This window comes from Diorhabda carinulata, chromosome 3 (genome assembly GCF_026250575.1).
Source record: "Diorhabda carinulata isolate Delta chromosome 3, icDioCari1.1, whole genome shotgun sequence".
In the NCBI taxonomy this organism is placed as follows: domain Eukaryota; kingdom Metazoa; phylum Arthropoda; class Insecta; order Coleoptera; family Chrysomelidae; genus Diorhabda; species Diorhabda carinulata.
The window spans coordinates 18489947-18515566 of NC_079462.1; the positions used below are offsets into that span (position 1 = coordinate 18489947).

The following is a 25620-nucleotide window of genomic DNA, read 5'->3' on the forward strand; positions in this document are numbered from 1 at the left end:
AATATTATCGTTTTGTGAAACTTTGATTTGCGTTTATGCTGATTATTTGCATTGTTTTGAATATAATAAATATTTGCCTGTTTAATTAACACAGATAGAGAAATATTTTTCTAGATTTGGTTGACCTGGATTCAGATATGCATCGAATTCAACATCGCTAGATTGCTACGTAAATATTTTATTGCTTGGTTGTATAATAAATTATTACAACACGTTTATGAACATATTTCATATAATTTTTATTCGGATTGATTTTGATCTAGTTTGCAATCTTTCGTAAATACTAGCACACCGAACAACTTAAAAAACATGTAGTGAAATATATAAAAAAAATATTTCATGTTGATAAATTGAGTGAAAAAAAAACTGTAAAATGACTGATTTGTAATTCTTGTTGGTTAATATGAATATTGGGGTATCATATACACTGCGACCCAAAAAATCAATTGTGTTCCCCTTTCTTGCTACGATACTGGGGAACCCAGTGTTTACATCCTGATCTGTTAATCCCACTACATTTAAAAAATCTATAATATGGGATAGCTGTAGTTAATAGAGACCTTCGTCTTTTATTTTATCCTAGGAGTAAAGGAGTAAAGTCAATAAATCTGCATGCAGCATTATCTGCTGAGTCTAGCGTCTTCAGGTGTTCGTTGAGACGACAGTGCTCTGATAGGACTCCTATTAGTATTCGAGGATTGTTCTTACTTAGGTTGATAAATTCAGCTGATCTTCTCTGGTTATAGTTTCCCAGAAGGATCTTTGCCTGTATCAGGTTGTTCCAATAATTGGTTTTGCTCCTGTCTACCTTCTTTTCCAGTTCTTTTTTCATTGTTCTGTTGCTGATACCATAGAAGGGTTCAGGTCCAATGAAGGGCTTGTCTGCCCCCGCTTTAGCGAACTTATCAGCTATTTTATTTCTCTCCCCTCCGGTAGTCCCAGAATCCATTGTGAGGTAGTTTCCGTATTACAGTATGATACGTTTAATATTCAACAAATTATGTTTATGTTTCATGGAAACTGTCACTTTAGTATTCCTTTTTTCGAACGTGATTATTCAAAAAATAAAAACAACAAAGTCCAGATGAAAACAAACGAGCATGTTCACGATTAACAACTTTTAAACCTCCAATGATTGCGGAAAAATTTCAAAAGTAAATTGTTCAAATAAAACAATAACATGGTTACATATCCAACGAAAGCAACTTTAAAGTGATGTATTAATCTCTAGTTGCCATTTGAGATTTCTTTAAAGATGGTTCTGGACTTTAGAGGGTTGTAGAATTCAGCTTCTTGTAATTGTTCTGAACATTTTATGAGAGCTCGAAATTAGCAATGTAAAAAAGGAGATAAAGATCTACCAATAAAATAGACAAATATACATTTGAAGAAATTCTAATATTATCATCCTTTATATTTCAATGTTCTTCTCATTTATGTAAACGGTTTTCTTACTTATGTCATTTATTTATACACTAACTATTCACTAACAGTAACATACTAAACTATACACTAACATCTAATTATTTGAATAAACAGTTTAGTCTACTTGTCACTGTGACATCAAATTGTTTACTAGCTCTCCGGCTGCTAAAGACTGTTTTTATATACTATCATCACATTCTAGAATCTTAGTTTCCTGGAAATCTCTAATTTGCCGCAAACAAACAAAAATGCTTTCTTAGTCGTCGTCTTCATAGCAACAGGTCACAAAAACCTAATCGTATAAATAGGTCAAAAAAACACCACGAGAAACAACCACAAAAACTGGTTTACATATGTGCAACACGGACCATGAGATCGTGACCAACAGCTGCTCTAAAAGTGATTCTAAGTCTCCCACTTTTCCATATAGTATTGAAAAGCGTGGCGGAAGAAACATCACTTGGAATGTTCAGAGAAGCAATTAACACGAAAAAACCGTCCTTAAACATGACAAAAACTGAGTCATCCTCAGGACGAAAAATCAAGAAGGTTTAGCAAGTGGGAGAAATGAGCAGAAATTCCATGGATTCCAAGACACACCGGTATGGAAGGGAAAGAATAGCTGTCAGATTCGCTAAAGTAGAACCTTAGCCCTTTTTTGGTATAAACTACAGAAAAATAGATGGATAGGGATAGAAGAAGAAAGAGTAACAGTATACGAGTTCATAACAACATAAATAAGTTGAATCCATGCAAATTCTATAAAAAACTTGTAATTTATCTCTATTTGTTACAAAGTTTAACAAGGGTTCAATTGATAGTGAAACTCCCGGCACAAAACATTTTATTAAATCAAGGTAACGTAATATATGCGATTGTATTTATATTTATCATTATTATAGCAATAAACATTCTAAACTCGTTTATTTCTCCATTAACAGTTTTATATTGGCAACAGCATTAAGTACTATTAGTCATGGCTCTAGATAATTCACTAAGCATACTAACTTTGTCAAATATGTAGATGGTAGAGGGATATATAACCAGCCTTTTGTGAAAGCGGGCAATACCTATAGATATACCGAGAAACCGCAATTTGAAATCACTTGATGACAGTCGAGGTCTCTTAGTATCCAGGTCAGGTTAAAAAACATTTCTTAGACGTTCCAGTGGGAGAGTTTGAGGTTGCTAAACATCGGAAATCCTTTTAAACTTCATCATCATACTCACATAGCTCCCAGAATGAAGCAAAATGCATTTGTACCACCGTAATCACCAGATCTGGTTCCCAGCGACATTTTTCCATTTCCTAACCTCACTTGCAAGATAATGATTTTTCATAAGACGAAACATACGTAAACGCCAATTTTGAATAGGAATAAGACAACTATTGTTTGGAAGTTTGCAAGCTAAATTTGAAAGAAGACTATTTGTTTGTTAGGTAGGAAACTTTTCAGACGATCCTTGTAAATGAGCTTTTAATGTCTAACTGTCATAATTGTCAGTTTTTGCTGTTGCTTCAAATATTCTTGGACCACAAATTAATTTAAATTTACTGTCTAGTAAACAACAATCGAAACATCCCAGATTTTTTCTGATCCGTCAATGTTGTTCGGCGGATATCAATAACGAAGCAAACTGAATTTTTGTTATATGTAGTGACATACTCTAATATTTCAGTTTAGATGGAGATTAATTCCTGTTTAGACTATGAAAGAAAAGAAAAATTCATTTTCGAGTGTTTATCATAATACATTCTCAATCTACAATTTATCCCTGCCATAGCAACGAATTATTGTCTCAACATTATCATGATAACCAAATGAGAAATTCATTGAATAAAAACAGCTGGATGCATATATATGGACCCGTACTGTATTAAGTAACGCTCATCTATGTCAATATTAACGATACCTAACAGGACGAATGTTCAATATTAGTCAACCATTAGCAGGGGAACTTTCAATCCAAGGTTATCTTTAGTTCACAGATACAAGCCGTTATCAGTATGTAATACCTGTCAGATAAATTGTAAATCAACATTATTTTAGTTAATTAATAATATGTTAAACAGATTATATAATATACGGTACTTATATAGGGTGTTCCAATAATTCCATGACTCTCTCCCCCAAAAACTCAGAAACAAAGATTTGCTACAAAAAGCAAAAACTGCATTAATAGAAAACAATCCAGAAAAAGTTATAAATAACATATTAAACAAAAATGATAGTAGACTCTACAATCAATTAAAAACCAAAACAGAAACGAAATATCAAAAGATAAAACATTTTGCATTACCATATGTACAAGGACTCTCCCAACAATCATCGAATTATTTCAATAAAAAATATGATTTTAGTATAAATCATAAAGGTCATAATCATTATCCACTAAACTAAAATATAAAAAAACCCAAAACCAAAAGAAATAATATTACATATCAAGTATCTGGCAATAATTGTGACACTGGGACACATAGGACAGACATCTCAGTTTTAAGAAAATAGATTAAAAGGTCATCAATACGGTAAAATAAATAAAACTGCACTTACAAACCATGTAATATAAAAAAAAATATTGAATTAAAAAGATTAAAAAATTCTTGAAATGGAATCGAATACACGAAACGGTATTTTTAGAAATAGTTCACACACATAAGAACGAGAAAAGTACAGCTCTGTTAATAAATTTTAATGTAACTACGTACGAATAATTTAATTAATGGCTATTACATATTTTTGAAATGTAACAACAAAGAAAACATTAATTTTTTTGTTAAAATAGATTTGTATTTTGATTTTGATATTCAAGTAGTAGGTAGTGTATTGATTAATATAATTATACAAATTGTCAATGTCCAATCATATTTTGATAAAGAGCGAAACAGGTCGAAACCGGTTAATTTGAAAAAAATTTCTTTCACAAATGATATAAAATCAGGATAAATCATCACGAAAACATATAAGAGTGTAAGAAGTGAAAACGTTATTAAGTAAAGAATTAAATTGTTCTTAGTCTTGCATAAAAAGGAAGACCAAAACCAGTTTCAAACTTACGCAAGGTCAAGACCGAGCATGCAAGACTGTGGTCTTGCGATTTTTTCACAAGTATAGGGATTTCATTGGTCTGAATAGTGCTCTAGAATATGGAGAGATAGAGCTGGGTGTACATATGCAAGCCAGTATCTTTGATAGATTGACTTTTGTGGTATTCAAACCAAATCTAGGCAAGATGTTTGAGTAACATCCCTAATTCTTCCCTGCAAAGCTTCTACACACCATCAGGGCATTTGTGGCTTCAATGGTTATCTCCTGTTCATGTTTGTTCCAGAAGAGTTTATTTCTAGGTTAAGTTTTGGATATTTTTCACTCAATGGATCCCCTGTTTAGTTTGATGGATTTGAGATTCAGATTTTTCGTTCTAATGAAGGTAATTAGGTAAGTCTTCTTCGACGACTTAAGTAAAAACTTTCATAGCCCAAGACGGTGATAGACCTTATCTATAGGGTTTTCGATCATCAGCAGAGTTATACGAATCATTTCATGCCAAATTGAACTTTGTAAGAGTGCAGTTTTTCTTTCTTTAAAAATTTTAATGCAAACAACCTAAAATATATGTAGTAACTTCATCCCATTTCAAAGAATTGTCCACAACAAGCCATAAGAATTTTACAAATTCAACGACGTCAGTGATATTGTTTTTTAATACAAAAAGCTGCAATATATTTTTATATCATAAAACTAGTTTTAGAAACGTTGAGACAGAAAATAGAATCGCAACATGATTTAACGGTGATTAGGTCACTAGATATGGTCCTATGAGGTGTCGTGAGATCAGGGTTGCTCCAAGAGAAACGAGTGTCGCCTCCAAATAGACATATTTTACAACTGAATTCTAGATGAGAGTAAAAACAAAATAGGGGCTTGCTTAGTACTGAGCCTTGAGGCACTCCACATAAAACAAATGTTCTCACTAGTTGACTCTAAGTTTTAATTATGTTGTTTTTTGTCATAAATTGAAAATCAAATTTATTTGCTTTTTTATTAATTCTTTCAGTTTGTTGTAAGATGTATATTTTCTGAATTACTTCAGCATTACACTGTACTTCCAAAACAATAAAAATTAGTAGAAAGTGGATTTTATTGAAATTAGATATAAAAACTTGATCAAAACGATAAACAATTAGTTTTCACTTCATTGCTATTGAGTATTTCTAAGTATTACGTTTCTCTTTTTATTCGAAAAGGAAAATATAGTTAACTACCGACTTTCCCTTTACATCTATATTCCAACCAAAATACACACCTTTAAATCTTGCTTCATAATTATAAAAATAACAGGTTAATGATTGTGGCTTTGTTATGCAAATATAATTTTGTACATAAAAAAATATTTAACTAATAATAATCATTGTAAAATTCAGAATTCGAATATTGCGGTATTGTTCCGCAAGTAATAATTATTTCATATTCAACCGCAATAAGTCATAGTTAATACGAGTAACCTTTAACTCAATACTTGTTCTGTAGGTATACTGGATACAAAACTTGACATCAACTTTTTTTTGCAGAAACTTACCTAATAAGAATAAAATCCTCTCTCTGAAAAATGAATAATAAGAAATATTTCTATTATTTAGTTTTATTTTGGTGGGAATCATATCACAATGTTATTTTTTAACTTTATAGCTGCCGTAAGTAACCAAGAAATATTTCTTTCGAGTTTTCGATCTCTTTGGCCCACATTGTATTAAATGGATCACAATTATTGATTATTTAAAGTGTTTAAAGTGTGTAAAGAAACAATCGAGGTAAGTTTCAAAGCATAACCAAATTACTAATTTGTTATTATGATTATGACTATTGCTAATTTTTATGATTATGATTGTTACTAATTCCATTGAAGAGGATCCAGGTTTGTGCGCCAATTATTTTCTAGTTTTTGTTACAGATGATCATTTATAAAAACAGTTTTACTTAAAATTGTTGTGAGTCACCTATTTTTTTAACAAGTTAATTACAATTACTATAATCTTTGATTATACAAAGTTCGGCAAAAGTCCGGGATTAAGTCATGTTGTAACAATACAAATTTAAGGAATCACTTGAAGCCAAAGCATCCACTTCTTTACGCTGAGATGCAAAATATTCATCGAACAGATAAATCTGCGAATACTGGAAAAAAGCCGTGAGCAGCAGAGCTCCATCACGAAAGTCGAATTTTTCGTGAAATGAAGAATTTAACTAATACACAAACAAATCTTTTCATAAAATGAATTTCTTGGAAATGATATCAATTCTCAATCTTATTTGTTTATATGGAAAATTTGCTATTCCTCAATAACTGTTCATTTCACAAGTTATCTCTCTCTCTCGAATGAAAATTCATAATTTCGGTCTCGAACCCTCTTGTTCAATTCCAATTAACAAAGAAAAAATTGTCATTATGACAAGAAATTTCGAAAATGGTAAGTAAAAAAAATCACCCTAGCAACGATCATACTCGAATTATTCATTAAATAGGAAGCGGTCCAGTTCAACAATTACAACGATCAAAATGATTTCGGGCGTTTTGTGCTAGAAGAACTGAAGAAGAAAACTGAACTTGAGAAAGACAATGCTTCAACATCACTCCTACTTGCATGCGAAGTTCGAGCCTTCCAGTTAAACTTTTTCTGGCCAAAAAATAAGAAAATACAACAAAAATGACCATAAAATGGAGAGGGGTGGAGATGGAAAGTTTCGACCTTAGACAGGAAATCATATCGCAACTAATTGAACCTACATGTGAAATTTAATTTTTCAGTCGCTTTTCGTTTGACCTGCAGAGGTGAGCAAAGGTCAAAAACCACTTTTTTGCACTGCGACCCCTCGAAATATTCATTTGTTTTCAACCAAACTCTAATAACATGAATCTGCCGCCAAAAAAGCCATGTATGCTAATTTTGAACCAAATCGGACCCATAGCAATTGCTCGAGAGACGAAAATAAGAATTGTAGCATAAACAGATATATATATATATATATATATATATATATATATATAATATATATAAACTACAGACATTGGAAAAACCATCATAATCGTGTTCAAGAGGTCTCAAAACATGGGAAAAATGATGTGCCCCCCATTTTTCTTCTAGTCATGCCATTTTTCCTTGAAAAATTCGACTATTAAGCGAAGATGAATCAAGGTAAATATTATCTCATAGTACAAACTACTCATCTTATTATTGTATTAATGGTACAAGGATATAGTGCGTTTTTTGGAACGAAGTTATGCTCTAGGCATTTACCGAATGTGAGCTAGACCAAAAAAGTGTTGGCCGACACCCGAAACCGACACTTTTGCATTTAGTTGAACAATCCATTAGAAATTTTTCACAAATGGTCAGTTCAGATTGATTTTGAGCAAAATCCCTCAGAAACTCTGTCTGGAGAAAATTATATAACGGGATTTAACATTCTACCTATTTCTTTGGAATTCGGTAAAACATTGGTAGATGAATAGGATAAAACTGAAATTGATGAAGAAATCGTAGAACTAAAAAGGGAAATAGCTTCATTAATTTTAAACACATACAAAAACAGATATGAGCGCAACGAGAAAACTAATAAACTATTGCAGACTGCCACCTTCGTGGACCCACGTTTTAAAGGATCCTTTTTTAGTTCTGCAGAATACCTGATAATTGAAGATATAATAATACAAGTTAGTAGTGTATTAGAAATAATTCCAGTTTGTTTGAATAAGAAGGTTGAGAATAGAGCTGCGTCATCAGGAAAAAAGAAAAGTGGACTTTCATCAATTTTTAAATTTATGAAAACGGTTAAAGGTAGTAATGCTGTGAGTTTAAGTGTAAAAATTAAATATGAAATCGAACTATTGTGATGAATGAATATACCAATCATTGATGTTGAAGAAGATCCACTGATATGGTGAAAATATAACGCACATGTATTTCCTTTTCTTTCCCAATGTGCAAAAAAGTTTCTCTACATTCAAGCTTCCAGTGTTCCGTCTGAGCGAGTATTTAGCAAAGGAGACCAAATAGTAACTGACCTAAGAGCGTCACTAACTGGAGATCATATTGACCAGCTTTTTTTTAATTATGAATAAGATGTTTTTTAAACATTCCTAAAATTTATAATGAACATCTTTCAAGATAATAATTTTTTGTTTTACTTTTAGTTGCAAGCATAAATCTAAGACTAAAGAGTTTATTTTGAAAAAAGCCCATTAAGAGCTAGTGACAAATTAACACATTTAATTAATAATATACAAAAGAGATTGTTGTGGAGAATATCCTATGAGAATTTGGTTTTATAAAATACAATATTTATTGCCTTTTTTCATTCTCAAATATGCATAATGGTTTTGGTACAGTTTAATTGAATTTAAAAGAGAGTTTTTAAGTGGCTTTATTACAAAGTAAAAGACTGAAATAGTTATTTGTATGTTTAGGCCGCGAAATACCTTTTTAACGTACCGAAAGAACAGTTATTGCCGAGACCACTTGCGGCTGAGGCAAGATAATCTTGAGGTCGTTAAAAAGTTTCGCGGCTATGGCATACACACTATTTTTCATAGTTAATACAGTTAATAATACAGTACAGACTGTATTATTAAATAATCAAATAATCAAATAATATAATAATCAATTTAACGATTAAAAAATTTATTTTCTGAATAATTATTTCAACATAATTCAATATCAGAATCTTACTACCAAATATCTTCTGTAGGTTCATTATTAATCGAAAACAATCGATTATTTTATATAATCGATCATCGATTATATAAAATACTACAAGGACTGGAGGTTGAATTTTTGGCCCTTGTAGTATAATATACTAAATGTTATAAAATTAAATCAATCCAATAATATCTTCAAAATGTTTATCTAAACTAAACAAGCCACAACAACCTACTCCACCTATGAAAGACCAAGATGGTAAATGAGTCAGAAATAATAAAGAAAAAGCTGATGCATTTGCTAAACATTTAACAAATACATTCAAGGCGATTAATAGAGAAATCAAAAAATAGGCCATGGAGGAAATAAATAATTAGCTAGAAGCTTCTTTGCAAATGGATAAACCTATGAAAGACTTTAGTTACCAAGAAATCAAAGAAACGTTTCTTAACCAATGATATCTTGAAAAGCAGAAGCTAATAAGAAAGGGAATAAAAACAATTAAAAAATCAGAAAAATCCAAAATTTTTGAAAATTTATTCTATAACAAATGAAACCAATATTAATCCTCAGAAAAATTATTCCACTCTATCAATTAAGCAAAAAGCATGACATGGAACAATTTTATCGAGTTCTCAAGCAGGTAAGCGATGATCAAGAAAATAAAAGATATTGCTCTGCCTTATTCATGGATAACAGTCAAGTCTTTGATGAAGTACGTTACAAAGGTTTGCTCTATAAATTAGAAAAAGTATCACCTATCACTTTCATGAAGTATGACAATCCTACTGGCATAAATTACTCATAATATACTGATTTATAACAAATTGAATTTTGAATACCCCAAGGAAACGGATTGCGATCGTTACTATATCTTCTGTTCACCTCAGATTTACCAACCTCAAAGCAGCCTGCAGCCTCAACCTTCGCAGACAACATAGTACAGTAATATAAGGATATCAATACAACCCAGAAACAGCAACAAGACATTTATGAAATAATTTAAACAAAACAAAGCCAACGGATGAAATTATCACTTTTATGCTGAGAAGAGATCATTGCCCACCAGTCACTGGTTGTGAATAACTGCCAGTTCGCACAAGTAGCCTTGAATGGAATAATTATTGTCTTTATGAATCGAGATTCTGTTTGGGTATGTGTGCGAGAAGGTGGTGCTTCATTTTTCCAACACATGTAACTAGCATTCTAAGAACAAGAGAGTCGATGTGTTGCCTTGGTCCCTTAGATCCCCAACCTTTCGTCCGTAGAAAAATATTATTACTTACTTTTTGTCATCAACAATAGATTTTAGTGAGATGAGATATATCAAGAGGGAATTGAAGATGCTCGATTCTGAGTGCATGAGACATCGCGACCACATCATCAATTTTCACAAAGTTGGATTTCACTTCAAGTTTCATACTTACACATACACTGAGACAAATATAAATAAAAAATTGTGATAAATTCATTGATACTGGGTGTCCTATTTTTATCGGTATTTTCGATTCCGTTGTTAGTTATAACGACTATTTTTATATACGAGGTATACCCACAAAGTAAGTTTCATTTGGTTATATAAAACACGTGTACAGTTACAAAAAAAATCTACAATTGTTATACTGATTGTCTACATAGATTCCGAAATTTTGTAAGCACTTGTCATTGCGTTACACTGTTCAACGCTAGCCCCACAACAATTTTTCCAATATTAAAGAAAAATAAAATGCATCTCTATAAATGGTACCGGCTCAGAGACTTAAGGAAGACCATTTAGAACGTATTTTTGTGAATAAATGATAATGTTATGTAACAATGTGATCCAATTGGAAGTTTTCTTTAATTTTCTGATGAGAGAAAATTTATACTTTTTACATTACACAATAGAACTCAAAAGATGAATGAGAATAATTAATTTTCGAGGAATCGGGTTTGAAAAAAATGTAGTACAACGTATCATCGACCATTAAGTTTCTTTTTTAATTCTATTAAATATTATTAATATTTAATAGATATATTTAATGTGAGTTAACCTGACAAACTCCATAAAAAGAGAAATCATTGAGCGATACAACATTTTCTACTTCATTAAAAAAGTATTAATCATCGTAAATTTCGATATTTAAGTGCTTTGTGAAAATCGTGTTCTTTAGAAGTTGGTTGATACAAAACTCGAGGTCATCTGTATCAAACAAGTCAAAAATAAAAATAACAATGTAATGTTGCAGTTTGAAGGTAACACTAATTTAATAATGAATTACGTTGTTCATTTTATCACAAATTATTACTAAAAGGGTTATTTTTGAATATGTGAGTTCAATAAACGAGAAAATGAAAGAATGAACTGATTCACATACATAATAACGAGAAAACTGTCAATGATAGAAAAAACTTGACAATTTAAGTGAAATTATCATTATATTTTATGTATTTATGTAACTACAAATTAATGATGGCTGCTACATATTTTTTAAATGTAACAACTAAGGAAAAATTATTTTTTTGGGTTAAAACATTATTGTGATATTCAGGTTGAAGGTTTCGTATCGATTGACGTAATTATGTGAAGTCATATTTTGATAAAGATTGAAATAGGTCAAAACGCCAATTGACTGTTTTATAAACCAATTTCGAATCAGATGAGAACTAAAATCAAGACAATTTAGAAACAAAACTATTGAAAAGGGTCTGTTAAGTTTCATTATTTTTGAATACGTTAAGTTTCAGTATTTTTGAATACGTTAAGTTTCAGTATTTTTAATTTAGAGTAGTTTTGAATCTATTTTATTAACAACGGCAACGCTGCATTTTTCGTCGTCGTTGATCAGGAAAAAGTTAGAGCGACGAGAAATTCATTCAACCTAATTTATTCATATCAAAGTAAATTTTTCTTTTTTGATCAAGATATTATGAATTTTTAACATAAATATAGTAAAAAATTGAAAACAATGAAAAAACAGTTCAAGATTCCAAAAAAAATGTTCTAGGTTTTTCTCAATTTTAAGATACTAGATAACAAAAAATCTTTAAAATCGATATACCGTTTCAAAGTAGACATTTTGACAAAAAAAAAATAAGCACTAGTACAACATCAAAATCCAAGAAAAATCAATAAAGTAGTTCGCCGAAGATAAGAGTATTTTTTTCGGAAAAACGGTAAAATCTCGAAAAATATTCATTCTTCATAATTGGAAAAAATTCATGCTTATTATGTGCAAATAATTACGTACTTTCACAAAGTTTCAATTAAATTAAATAATTTTCACGCGAGAAAAAAATAAAAAGCAGAAAAATCAGTTTTTCGTTATTTTCTCGTGAAATTTGAGGTTATGTCGAAAAAAATGCAAAATGGAAGTTTTATATTTTTTTATTATCTACAACTTTTGTATAGAGCACTTTTCTTTAGGCAGTTTCGTTTCGCCATAAATAACTAAAACCCCATTCTGGCTTCATCTCAAGTTCCAAAGTTTTTTACCATTATTTATGACCTCAACTATATATTTCAGCCGGCAGTTGCCTAATTTTTTTTTAATTCAGCTATAAAAATCCATATCGGTCCCTGCATAATATTTCCGTCGCTACTTTTGAAGCCTCGAAAAGAATTGAATTGAATCGTTTCAATAGTTTTATGGTTTGAATTCTTCTACAGAATTGAGAACAATTTTAATATTTCCAGAGCAATCAGAAACGATTTTTTTTTCAAGCCATCAAGACCGATTTTATATTCTCTTTTGATAATTTAAATGCAAATATGTACATGAAATGAAGTTATTTTTGAAAAATGTAATTCGGAAAACGAATCGAGAAACCTCACTAGTTAACGTTAGTCCAAATATACGTTTAACCGTTTTCTTTTCTCAAAATTTTTGACAAATCATAGAAATTATGGAGAACATCAAAGAATCATAGAAATTATTCAAAAATTATCAACCTATAGTTGTAGTAGTATAATTGTACTAAAATCATGTTGATTATAGAAATAATGAAAAGTTGGAAATTGAATGATAATTGTAACAAAATTGTAAACAATATAGAAAAATTATAAAAAAGGTGAATGTGAATAATAAAAACTATAGAAATTATATGAGAATGAGAAACATTGAAAAATTATAGAAATTATAGAAAATATGAGCCCAAAGAATAATTATTAAAATTGTACAAATGTTATGGAAATTTTGAATACAGAATGTTTAAAAAAAATTTGACCCGCTCTAGGACAGAAAGAAGTTTGAAAAATCATTAGGGTTTGCTATGTAAAAAATTTTAGTATTCGAGATAAACGGCGTTGAAGAAAAAAACTACTGGCAAAATTGTAATTAAATTTTATCCTTGCATTGCATTGTCAAAAGGGTTCCAAGGACGAAGGAGAGTGTTTAGATGCTAAAAATTCATCATAAGCTTCTAATTTAAACTAAAACTTGTGCAATTAGTGGAAAACTTACCTAAATTGTGGAGTTTAAATTTCATAAAATATATCTATGAACTTAAAACTTCTTCATATCCATATATGGGTTGTGCATTCAATGAAATAAAAGGATTACAGTGATAAAATCCTTTCTTGGATAAACGAGTGTTTAGATGATGTAGTTTCATCAAAATTTTTTCTGTCAAATTGCAAACAGTGCAATTTTCATAAATTATGGGGTCTGAACATCATAAAGTGTATCAACGTTCTTAAAACCTTAAGTTGATTCGGTGGATTATGCGTAGTTTTTCTTAATTATAATGTTCCAATGATAAAGAAAAGCGTCTAAGTTCTGCAGATTAATCGTAAGTTTGATTTCTGTTATTCTATATTAGTTTAAGGCCTTTTATTCTACCCATTGGTATTTTATTTATGTTTGGAAGCTGAATCCTGAAACATCCCATGAATTTATTTTATCTGACTCTCATAGTCGGCGCTAGTTACACGGTTCGACCAAGTAGGTAGTATAGAACATAAATTTTTCAAAGTTATATTTATTGATCAAAATTTTAAGTGAACTTATGAATGAAAACACCATTTAACTTTATTTCAAAAAGATACTCGATATTTTGATTTAAAAGTAATAACCTATGCTGGTGTTATGTAATTTAAATAATTCAAATCAATTCTCAGGACCTTATAAATTTTTAGACACCAACATATGAATTGATCGGACTAAATACTCGCCCACTTTATCGTTGGAAAGGTTAAAAAGATCCTGTTGAATACACATAAACCGTGACAAAATCGCCGATTGTCTAATTTTACAAAAATCATAAATAATTTAGACACTTTAATTTTTAGAATTTCCTTCAATGCCAGCATTTTGTTGGCATATTAATCGTCTGCTGGATCAGCACTATAAATAGATAATAATATTTTGAGTTAGATACCTACATCCTAATGACATAAGAAGAGAAAGACCAAAGAAAAGATGGTTGCAGGAAGTAGGAAGAGATTTGAAAACAGTGAGACAATGACCAAATGAAGCAAAAACAAAAAAAAAATGGAAAGAAAGAGTGAAAGATATCGAAGCCGAGAGCAAGATAGGTATGTACGGCTAATATATGATTTTAGAGCTTAGATTCCCTGAATCTAAGAAATCTCTATACTTTAGCTCAAATAAATATTTGCGAGTACTATTATGATGATTGAATTTAGTAAATCTGCGGTCTAATTTTTTTTTAGAAGTCAAATGAAAATATGAATTAATAGATACATAGAATTAATAAAATCATAAGAATTGAAAAACCAATAAATTTAAATAAAAAAAAAAGAAGTGCAAAACTGAGGTTTGATAAGATGATAAGCTTTTCAGAATTGATAAAAATGTTGAAAAAGAGCATAACGAGCTAAAAGCAACCGATAACGAATTCAATAATATTATTATAGTAAACAGAATTGGGACAGTTTAATATGAAATACACGACTATCTAACATTATTAAGACTTGTTTATATCGTATAGATAGGATTCATTAAATTTAAATCAAAGATATCTTCCTATTTTGAGAAAGCAAAAATACCCGTCCTTAGCAGATATATTTATGAATTAAATAATAAGTATATCTAATGAGACGTTAATTCAAACATAGCAATATTGCTATAAAATTTATAAGATTACATTTACCAAATGATTCTAGTTATATATATTTAGTAAATACATGCAAGTATATCATAACCTCATTGCGTTAAAATAACAAACAGAAAAAATCTATAGAAAAAATATTACATTAGCAAAAAAATGTACGATCATCCTAAACGTTATCTTTATTATTTAACCTAGAATTAGTGAACTGGATGTTGTGCATTATCAAAATCGATTCTAACCTCACACAAAATTAATGTGAAACATCACTTACCAATTTAACTCGTGATGATTAAGTAAAAAAGTTGTTAGATTCCCAAAAATTATTCCATAAACCAGAAATTAACACACACCGACACTATTATTAATTTCAGAGTCGAATTTTTTTCTCGAATGTAGATATATACGAAAACTGAAATTCACGCAACAACCACATTCAATAATATAACTAAACTAGTCTGAGCGAGTAGTGAAACATCCTCTAGTTTAATGCTGTCGATCGTGGAAAAGCAGTGTTGTCTAATGTAACTCCAAATTTAACATGAGTATTTCTTTTAGAAATTTTATTAAAAAATTTGTTCATTTACATTTAATAATTGTGGAGTCGTTGAAATAATCGCGACAACTCTTATTATGAGATATTTTATTAAATAAATTGTTATTTTAGATGAATCAGTAAGAGATGCGATTTTCTTAACAGAAATTTAGATATGAAAATAATCATATAAATTAAAAATGATAGTTCTAACAGCTTAACTTTTAATAAAAAATGATAATTTATCAATAACGGAAGAATCTTATATTATTTATTTTCATCCTGAAAGTAATCTTATATGATGATAGTATAATAGGCCTTATATCAGTATATTACTATTATGTTATCAGAACAGGGTCGGATTAACCCATGATAACGTGCATTTTTATTATAATTTATTGATATCATAAAGGCACAGGTTTAGAAATTCAATTTTTAACATTTTTTGATAAATATTCATGGTTGAAATAATTAGAGTCCACTGGAAATTAATGACTTTTGCATATAACAAAAATTATTTAAGATATTTGCTAACGACCACAAAATTCATGATCTAAATCAGAAAACTAATGTCATTATTTGATCTTGCTATTTACAGGAGATGAGGCAACACTGTTCAGCTTCTCGTTATATACATACACAGACAGACATACGAAGTGAGCCAAGCGAGAAAGTGAATATGAATATTTCACTATATTTATTATTGGCTGGATACATAATCCAAGATTTGATTGTGTAAAAAATACGTGAAGTACTTTTTTGTTTATAAAACACTACGCTTGGCGAATAATTGAATATGTAAACAAGTTTTTCACCTAAAACTACATATCTAACGTCATTAATATGTAGAATCACATTTAATAACGACACTAAGAAATGAAAAAACATTCGGTCAGGAAAATTATATTTTAATTGTTAAATATACGAGGGGTTTTACGGGAGAACTACTTTCGCTACGGTGATTATAAGTACACCATTTTTGGGAAATGTCATCTCCCAAAATTTTTTATAAATTAGTATTAATATTCATATAAATAAGAATATTTCCGTTGTTGGTCTGCTTGAGGGTGAAAGTTATTGATTACAACAAAAGTAAATGATAAATCATTCAAAATTTCCAAGCAGTCCCTTCTTGAAACTAATTTATCTTTTTTATTTTAACAATAGACTAAAATTTAATTTTACAGCTCAAAATTAATCCAGAGTCTATTTTTCATAGCTGGTATCTTCTATACAAAGCTCTGGAGCTCTTTCATCCTAAGTTTGAATCGTTTCTGGTTTTGGCAGCTTATTTTCTGAACGCAAAGTGGGACATCTTAAAAGGGTTAAAGGAAGGGAGAGGAATATATTCGTATAGTATTTGGAAGAATCACTAAATGACAGTGAGGAATAAGAAATGAAAAGGAATTGGAGGAAGAAATTAGTGAAGAGGAAGATCTAGCCATAACGGTTACAACATAATCCTTAGAACCTATCAAGAATAATAAAAGGGCAAGACACAACAATAAAAATTTTAGATTATGGAGGCAAACATTAACTGAAAGAATATGGATCTTGTTGACAGAAGTACGGTGAGAAGAAAAGATCTCTGAAAATTGGAACAAATCCTTAATCATACCAATCCACAAAAGCCTGCAAAGTTCTGGTAAAAATACTTGAAAACAAATTAGACAAATATGACTAAGAAAATGTAGAAGAGTATCTTTAAAAGATTAAAAATTCTGACTCTTCCTTCCTTATTCATCTTTGAATCCGTTTGCGTAATTCGTAAGTACGCTTCTCTAATTTCAGAAAGATCTTTGGACGGCTATCCACACAGGAACGTGGAGCACGACCTTTACCTACCTACTCCACGTTGAGAATTAGTTAAGGGCTTAATATTTTACAATGCAAAAAAATGCACAATCACTTGCCAATTGAAATCAAATCGATATCATCTTTTCCCGCATTCCGCAATAATTTGAGGGCATATTTACTGGAATGAGCCTTTTACTTTGTAAAAGACTTCTATTCTAATAATAATATTTATTTCCGGGAATGCTGCATACTGGTTTAATTTTTACTGTGGACTTATTTACTAATTATTAGCTATTACTATTACCTATGAATTATTACATATTATGGTTTTATTCTGTATATTGAAATTTTATTTTATTTGTTTTATCTTTAGTGTTTTTATGTTTTTTTTCTAGTTTTTACAAACTCTTGTCTACAAATTGTAATAATTTTTTGACAATAAAGCATTTCTCTCTCTCTATCAAGCAGGTTTTAAAGCGGGAAGATTGATAATAGACCAAATTGGCATTATGAATCAACTTCAAGAGAATGCTTATGAATAAAATATAAGTCGTTATATGGCGATACAAAAAACCGAGAGCAAAGTAATTTGGGAAGGCAGCACTACTGAAATATTCTAGATAGGGAAGGGTCTGAGACGAAGAGATTCAATATCCACAACCCTCTTCAACTTGGAGCAAGAAATCATACTAAGAGAAAGTTGTATAAAAACCCAAGGTTCTATTTCTAGAAATAAATATCAGGAAAGAACTAGAAACAGTATTCAAGCTATTGGAAGAGAACTCAAGAGAATATGTCTTAGTGACCAACGAGAAGAAAACAAAATACATGGTAATGAAAGTCTATCAGAAAACCGATGTTATTATAAATTGTATTAAAAATAATAGTCATAGAATAGAAAAAAGTGAAACCAATCGAATATTTTACTATCACAAATAAAGGAGATGAAGAAAGAATAGCAAAAAGCAGTAGAGCAGCGGTAAAGGTATTAAATATGTTAAAAACAATATGTACCAAACAATGATAAGACCAAAAAGTTACAAGGAACAGAAAAAAAAAACAAAATAAACTAGAAATTTGAGAACTTACCATACTTTACGATGAAATTAAAGAAAAAGAGTATACAGAAGATGAACAAATTCATAGAGAGCTGCCACAATTATATAAGCACCCAAGTGTAACCCATGTAATTAAAGCTCAGAGCGCGAAATTGTTGGGACATATTGGTAGAATGACATAAGATAGATGGCAAAAGAAGAGAAAGACCAAAGGAAAGCTAGTTGCAGGAAGTAGGAGAAGATTTGAAAACAGTGCGAGTGAGACACTGGCAAAATAAAGCAAAAACAAAAAAAATGTGAAGAAAGAGTGAAAGATCTCGAAGCCGTGGGCGAGTTTGATCTGTACGGCTGATATGATCTTAAAGCTTAGATTTGAATATAAGAAATCTGTATACTTTAGTTCAAAACATTCGTCATGTATAGCATGTCCTGGCTCTTTCAAATATTCGTTTGTGGTCATTCATGATAAATATCTCATGATTTTTCATTTCTTTAGTGAAATGCATGGAATCACACACAAGAAAGACTACTGTTGTAATTGTAAAAACTTATGTTCAATTATTTGGATATGGCTTGATTTCACATAGGTAGAAAGAAGAACAGCGACGACTTGTTGGTTGCGACTTTATCTTGAACATATGGCGACACAAGAAGAACGTCAAAATAAAATGCAATAATTATTAAAGTATCTTGTTGTTAAACACAATCTATGGAGTTCTAAACTGAGTATTAAATGATGATGAGGATGAAATATATATTTGAAGGTAATCTGAAAGTAAAATCGGGTTCAGACAAGACTTCAGATAATGGAGATATGTAATGAACATGATATCGACCCCCACATACTGTTCATTGACTTTGAACAAACTTTTAATAAAATCAACAGATCCAAAGTGACAGCGTCACTTGAAGACCTGGAATTGACTAGAAAGCTTAGAAACTAGATATTCTTTGGAAAACAAAAGTTCAAGTTAAAATAGACGACCATTTAAGTGACCCATTTGAGATCAATAAAGAGCAACACTGTTTATAATTACTTTTTACTCTGTCATTAAGCATTTTGACCAATGGGGTATAAAATTCAACATATCGAGACAAATGTAGTTATACTGATAACACTGATAGCAGAACGCAAAACTAAACTGGTGCAGTTGCTAAACTAAACACGAGGGAGGTCAAAAATGACTCATTACTTGGAATCTCTGGAACCGTTGGCGATATTCATACTGAATACTCTGTTTACACCCCCACTACACCAACACTCACGATTACAATATAACTATTACAATATAACAATTACAGATAACTGGGTTATCGAAATGCACGTCAGATATTGTAATCGTGAGTGTTGGTGTATTGGTGGTGTAAACAGTGTATTCAGTAAAAATGACCGAACTATGCGAACTAAACGATAATGTTCCAATTCAAGAGACAGAATGGTATGAAGGTCCATTGTTGAGGAGGCCAAGGCCCACACAGGGCTGTAGAACCGCGTGGTAAAGTAAGGTGTCGAAAAATAACGAGACTTCTATTATTCCAGGGGTAGCATGGATATAAATTTCATTATTATAGACGCTCTTTCATCACTTTTCTCATTTATTTTAACCAAAAATATGTGGTTCTAAAGAAAATCGCTAGTGGAAAATTCATCAAATGTCCTAACCTACACAAATGATCTAATGTTTAAACTTAGTGCCTATGAAGAACTTTAACTTTGATGAAATATCTTAAATAGTTAAATAGTGAATTTTGACATTCTGTGATGTACGAGTACATTATAACAGTTATATCCACTTATTGACTTTAGACTTATGGAAAATAATAATATGAACAAATGATGACTTTTTTTGAGTTTGGAATAAATCCTACTTAGTAATAGTGATAAGGTTAGAAAGTTACGAACTTCCAAATAATTATTTTTTAGATTATTTGCCCACGTATAATAATTTCTAGAACTATTCAAATGTGTTGTGTATGTTTTAAACTCTTCATTTATGTTATTGTTTACAATGAATGCGTGACTTAGCAACCGACTATCAGTTTCCTACGTGAAAATAGTATCTTATAGAATATAAAACTGATATCTCTTTCAACATGCGTTGTTTCACTCTATACCGAAGTAGCTCACATGTCGGAATAAAATCGTGTGTAACGTTATAGCGTATCATCAATACCAAGAATAGTGTACACAATTATTTATTTCCTTTAATAATTTCGTGTAAAAATATTCTAGACGCATACTCACTCGCACAGCACTTGCATCCACTTTTAAATTAAATATTACAAAGACAGAATTTTGATATGGGTAATAGTCGACAGTGAAGTTATTTTCTGCAGAGTACCTATATCATTTACTTGTATCATTTACTCTAGATCATTCTAGAAAAAACTTTCAAAATATGCTAGCAACAAAAAGGTTAGATTTCCCATATAGGTACAGTGTAATTGGAAGTGTTAATGTACTTAGCGTTAACAGTGTGTTCAGTATTGTCCAGTTGTGTTTTAGGATTCCAAAAGTGATCTTCATTGATAATTTGAATGAATAAAAACGTTCAATTGCTGAAATTATAGCTATTTACTGATTGTTTTGTTCCATCATGACAATGCGCCTACCTATTCTGTCGTTTCAGAAAAATTAATCTGAATTCTGATTCATTGCTTCATCTGATATATTCTCCTGATTTGGCTTTCTCTGATTATTTTGAGAAGTTACTAATTTTTTACTTTCAAACATCGTGTAATCTTACTTACCGGCAGGACAATCGATATTAAATTAGACGCCACAAGCTTTTAACAAATGACGTGAAAAGTTATGGAAAAGGTGGAAAAGCTGGAAACAATACACAGATTGAATTAGTAAAAAAATTAAACTATCCCCGGAAACGATTATCGAACGAAATTAATATTTATTGTTCACAGCAACAAATAAATGCAACTATTATACAAAATATGCTTAAAACAAAAGGATATTAATAAAGATAACTGGAAGATATTTGAGAAACCAGCGTATATAAAGAATAATATAGATAGAAATACATCCCGAGGTTTTATTGAATTTCTCGAGTGGAAAGTCGATAACAAATTAGTTTTCTTCAAAAAATGGAATATTAGAATTAAAAAAGAAGTGACTACTGACCTAAAATACGTAATAGGAATATTTAAAATATTTGAAGAAAAACGAAACAAGCCGAATGGTATGTTAAATCGTGATACTCATACTAGGTTAAGTACACATGTTGCGCCATCTTTGAGATTGTACATGCCGGTAAAAGTTTGACTTGAAACGATAGTCTCTAAAAAAATGTTGGTTTGTTTTTGGAAACGACGGCCTTTGAAGACGAATTGATTTTGAAAAGTTAATCACAGTTTATTTTTGTTAAAAAAAAATCTCTAAAAACATATGTCGTTTTTTTTAGAAAAGTCTCCTATGCCAAATATCAGTTTGTTTTTAGTTAAGACAGTGTCTAAATAGAAATGACGGTTTGTTTTTGAAAAAGTCGATCTTGAAATGACTCTTACTTTTTGAAAAGACTTGGAAGCGCACTGGACTTATTGTGTAAAGCTAAAGAAACATTATGTGGAAATAAAAAAAATAACAGCAAAAACAGTCTCTAAAGACACATGACGCTTTGAATTTAGAAAAGACAGTCTTTAGAAACAAATTACAGTTTGTTTTCTTATAAAACAGTCTCTAAAAACAAATGTTTGTTTGTTTTTAGAAACGAATACTTTAAAGACAAACGACGATTTGCTCTTATTGAGAAAGTTTCTGAAGACATATGACTCTTTGATTTTGAGAAATACATTCTCTAAATACAAATGACGGTTTATTCTTGGAAAAAACAGCCTCTAGAGACCAATTACATTTGTTTCTCAAAAAGTCAGTCTCTAAAGCTTAATAATAGTTTATTTTTAGAAACGACACTTTCTGAGGCCATGTCATTGAAAGATGGCTTTGCGGGAAGCACTTTCAGACAAATGAAGAAAGGATTGCAGAGGTCTGAATAAAGATACTTTTTTATATGATATAAAAATACGGAGTACGTAGAGTTAAGAGAAGGTAATGTGTAAACAATTACTTTTTTAATGAAGTCACTATATCGTCAAACCACCTTGGTAATTAGTTTGCGAAATTATTAAAATTTCTTGTAATCAATACATCTTACGATGAATCTATGTGAACATAGGGAATCTAATACATATCTTGCAACAATCTAGGAATATGTGATTAATAGAAGATAAAATTTATAGAAACATCTTTGTACATAAATACTAGTAATTGATAGTTAAACGAAAGAATGGAGTGGATGGAATTAACCCAGAATTCAGCAGTCACGTTGTACAATTTGTACAATTACGGACTTTAATCATATTTCCAACACACAAACAACTTTTTATGTAAACACAGATATCGAAATAACCGTTAGGTATTGTGATAATATTTGAACTATTATTGTCCGAATACACATTGTACTAGGTCAATGAAATATAAACGAGCCATCTGTATAAATAAAATTTATTTTACAAGAAAAAGCTACATTTCTACCAATTATTTTGAAATTCATTTGTTCTCTTGAACCATTTTGGGTATATTTTTTTCAGCGAAAGTTGAGTTCGTAGGTTGATTTTTAATTCAAATTTTATTTAGTTTATTCTCTCAAGGCTTCTCTCCTCACTAGGAACATCAAAAGAATTATTATTAAAATAATTTCAAAATATGGTTTAGAATAGATAAAACATCAATTAAAAATTAATGCTGGAATAATTTTTTCAAAACGCCATAAAAAAAAAGGTTGAATAGTCACAATTATACTAAAAATGCAACAACTGCTTTATATATATACGAGGATGTATTGATATTTAGTTAGCCTAGACCAGTTCCATTCATAAACAAAATATTGCGTTAACATAGCAACGAACAATAACTTATTAGAAGTGTCAGTGTAAAGTTTGACGTCAAAAAAGTAAACCAGAGTTACGCAATAAATTAAAAGAAAAAATATGTCCACCGAAATTGTGAAAATCGAAAAATTGGAGTATCGAGCCATCATCAAGTACCTCTATTTAAAAGGGTTAAGAGGTAAGCAGAATTACGAAGATATGCTTAATACCCTTGGTGATCAATGTATACGCCCGTGAAAAATTGGACAGCAAGCTTCAAAAGAGGTAAATTTTCCATTGAAGGTGATGACCGATCGGGAAGGCCAGTTTCTATGTCAGCCCCCGAAAATATCGATGCAGTTCATGACATGATTTTATCAGACCATCGAAGTGGGCTAAAACGGATATCTGAAGCACTGAATATTTCATACGAATGCGTTCATCATATAGTTCACGTCTATTTGGACATGAGAAAAATTGGACATTGTATAAAGAATAGGATAGTAGGTTAACCTCATGAGGATATTATTTGATGAGGTGGACGCCACCAATAGATGGCAGTGGAGAGTTGGCGTCTTTTTTTACTGTACGTCGCAGCTTGAATTACTTGGTTTCTTAGCTTCGGTTGCCGAATTACCCCAATAACAGATGGCGCAAAAATTATTTTTTTTTTATTTCAGTTTAACGTGCCTCTACATCGCTGGTCATTGGCACACAAAAACAATCATGAGTTAAATACATTCGAATTAAATAAAAATAAAATTAAAGTTAAATACAGTTACATACAAAAAATAAAATCTGTTACAATGTATAAATTAAATTATATTTTCTTGTACAGCTTGGTGGCTTTAAGGAACTGCACGGTTTTCCTTATTTCCGTCGGGTAGTTAAGTGTCTCCTGGAGGTTGGTTTTCATATCAAACTGTTGATATGCGGTGGAATATTCTCTGCAGTCGGTGAGGATGTGCTTAACAGTCACAGGAACTTGACAAGTTCGGCAGACAGGACGACTTTCTGACGACATCAAATAACTGTGAGTAAGTTTCGTGTGGTTGATGCGAAGTCTTCTTATTGTCACAGCTTCTCTCCTATTCAAAAAGTTTAGGGAAATGTGAGAAGTAGTTGGGTGGATTTGATGTAGTGCTGCAGTGCTCTTGCTCCATGTATCGTGCCAAGATTTTTTAGTGAGGTGTTTGAAAGTAATCTTCAGATCATTGTCCAGCTGTACTGGGATTTCAAGATGATTTTTTGTGGCTTCTTTGGCATGGCGATCGGCACATTCGTTTCCAGCAATTCCAGTGTGCGATGGAAGCCAGATGAGAGAGACTGTTATATCAAGAGCAATGAGAGTTTGGTAGATGTCATGAATGTTTTGGACTATTGGATGGTCGGTGAATATGGTTGAGATGGACTGTATGGATGAAAGAGAGTCAGTACATATGGCGATATGTTTATGGGGAGAAGAAATATATTTGAAGGCTTGAAGGATACTGTATAGTTCACCAGTGTAAACACTACACGTCGAGGGTAAACGGAAAGAACTTATGAGTTCGTGGTTTGTAGTGACTGCGCAACCCACACCGGATTCAGCTTTGGAGGCATCCGTATAGAGAATTAGGTCGAATGAATTTTTATGCATAATTTCCAAGAATGCTTTCTCTACAAGAACGCTAGGGGATTCGTGTTTATTGTAGATGGTTAGTGATGTATCTACTATGGGAATATTTTTTATCCACGGGGGAGAAGAAGGCAAAGAAAGTGGAAAGGTCATCGAGAGGTTGGTATTTTGGAGTAGAGGTGTGAGCAATTGAGGGATTGAATTTACAGTTATTCGTGAGTTGTTAGGTACGGGAGTGGTGGTAAGTAGCGAATGGACAGGATTAGAAGGATTGGAAGATACTTTAGCAGCATATGACAGGAGAAGAGATTGTCGTCTTAGGAATAGTGGTGGCTCATTAGCTTCAACATTGACGCTAGCGGCGGGGCTTGAGCGAAAGGCACCAAGACAAAGGCGAAGAACGGTGTTATGAACAGAGTTCAACAAGTCAGTTTTAGACTTGGAAGTGGACATATAGATAAAACAACCATAGTCAAGCTTTGAGCGTATGAGAGCTCTGTAAACTCTTAGTAGTATAGTTTCATTAGAGCCCCATTGAAGGTGGCTAAGGGTTTTA

General features: G+C 31.0%; 1 protein-coding gene across 1 annotated transcript in view; it reads right to left on the reverse strand.

Moving 5' to 3' along the window:
- Positions 1 to 15635, reverse strand: part of LOC130891444 (putative autophagy-related protein 11) — a 137514-nt gene extending 121879 nt beyond the window's left edge. Inside the window, exon 1 of the mRNA XM_057796206.1 lies at positions 15450 to 15635. The gene's annotated coding sequence lies outside the window, so the exon portion shown is untranslated. The remainder of the gene's footprint in view (positions 1 to 15449) is intronic.
- Between the last annotated feature and the right edge of the window lie 9985 nt (positions 15636 to 25620).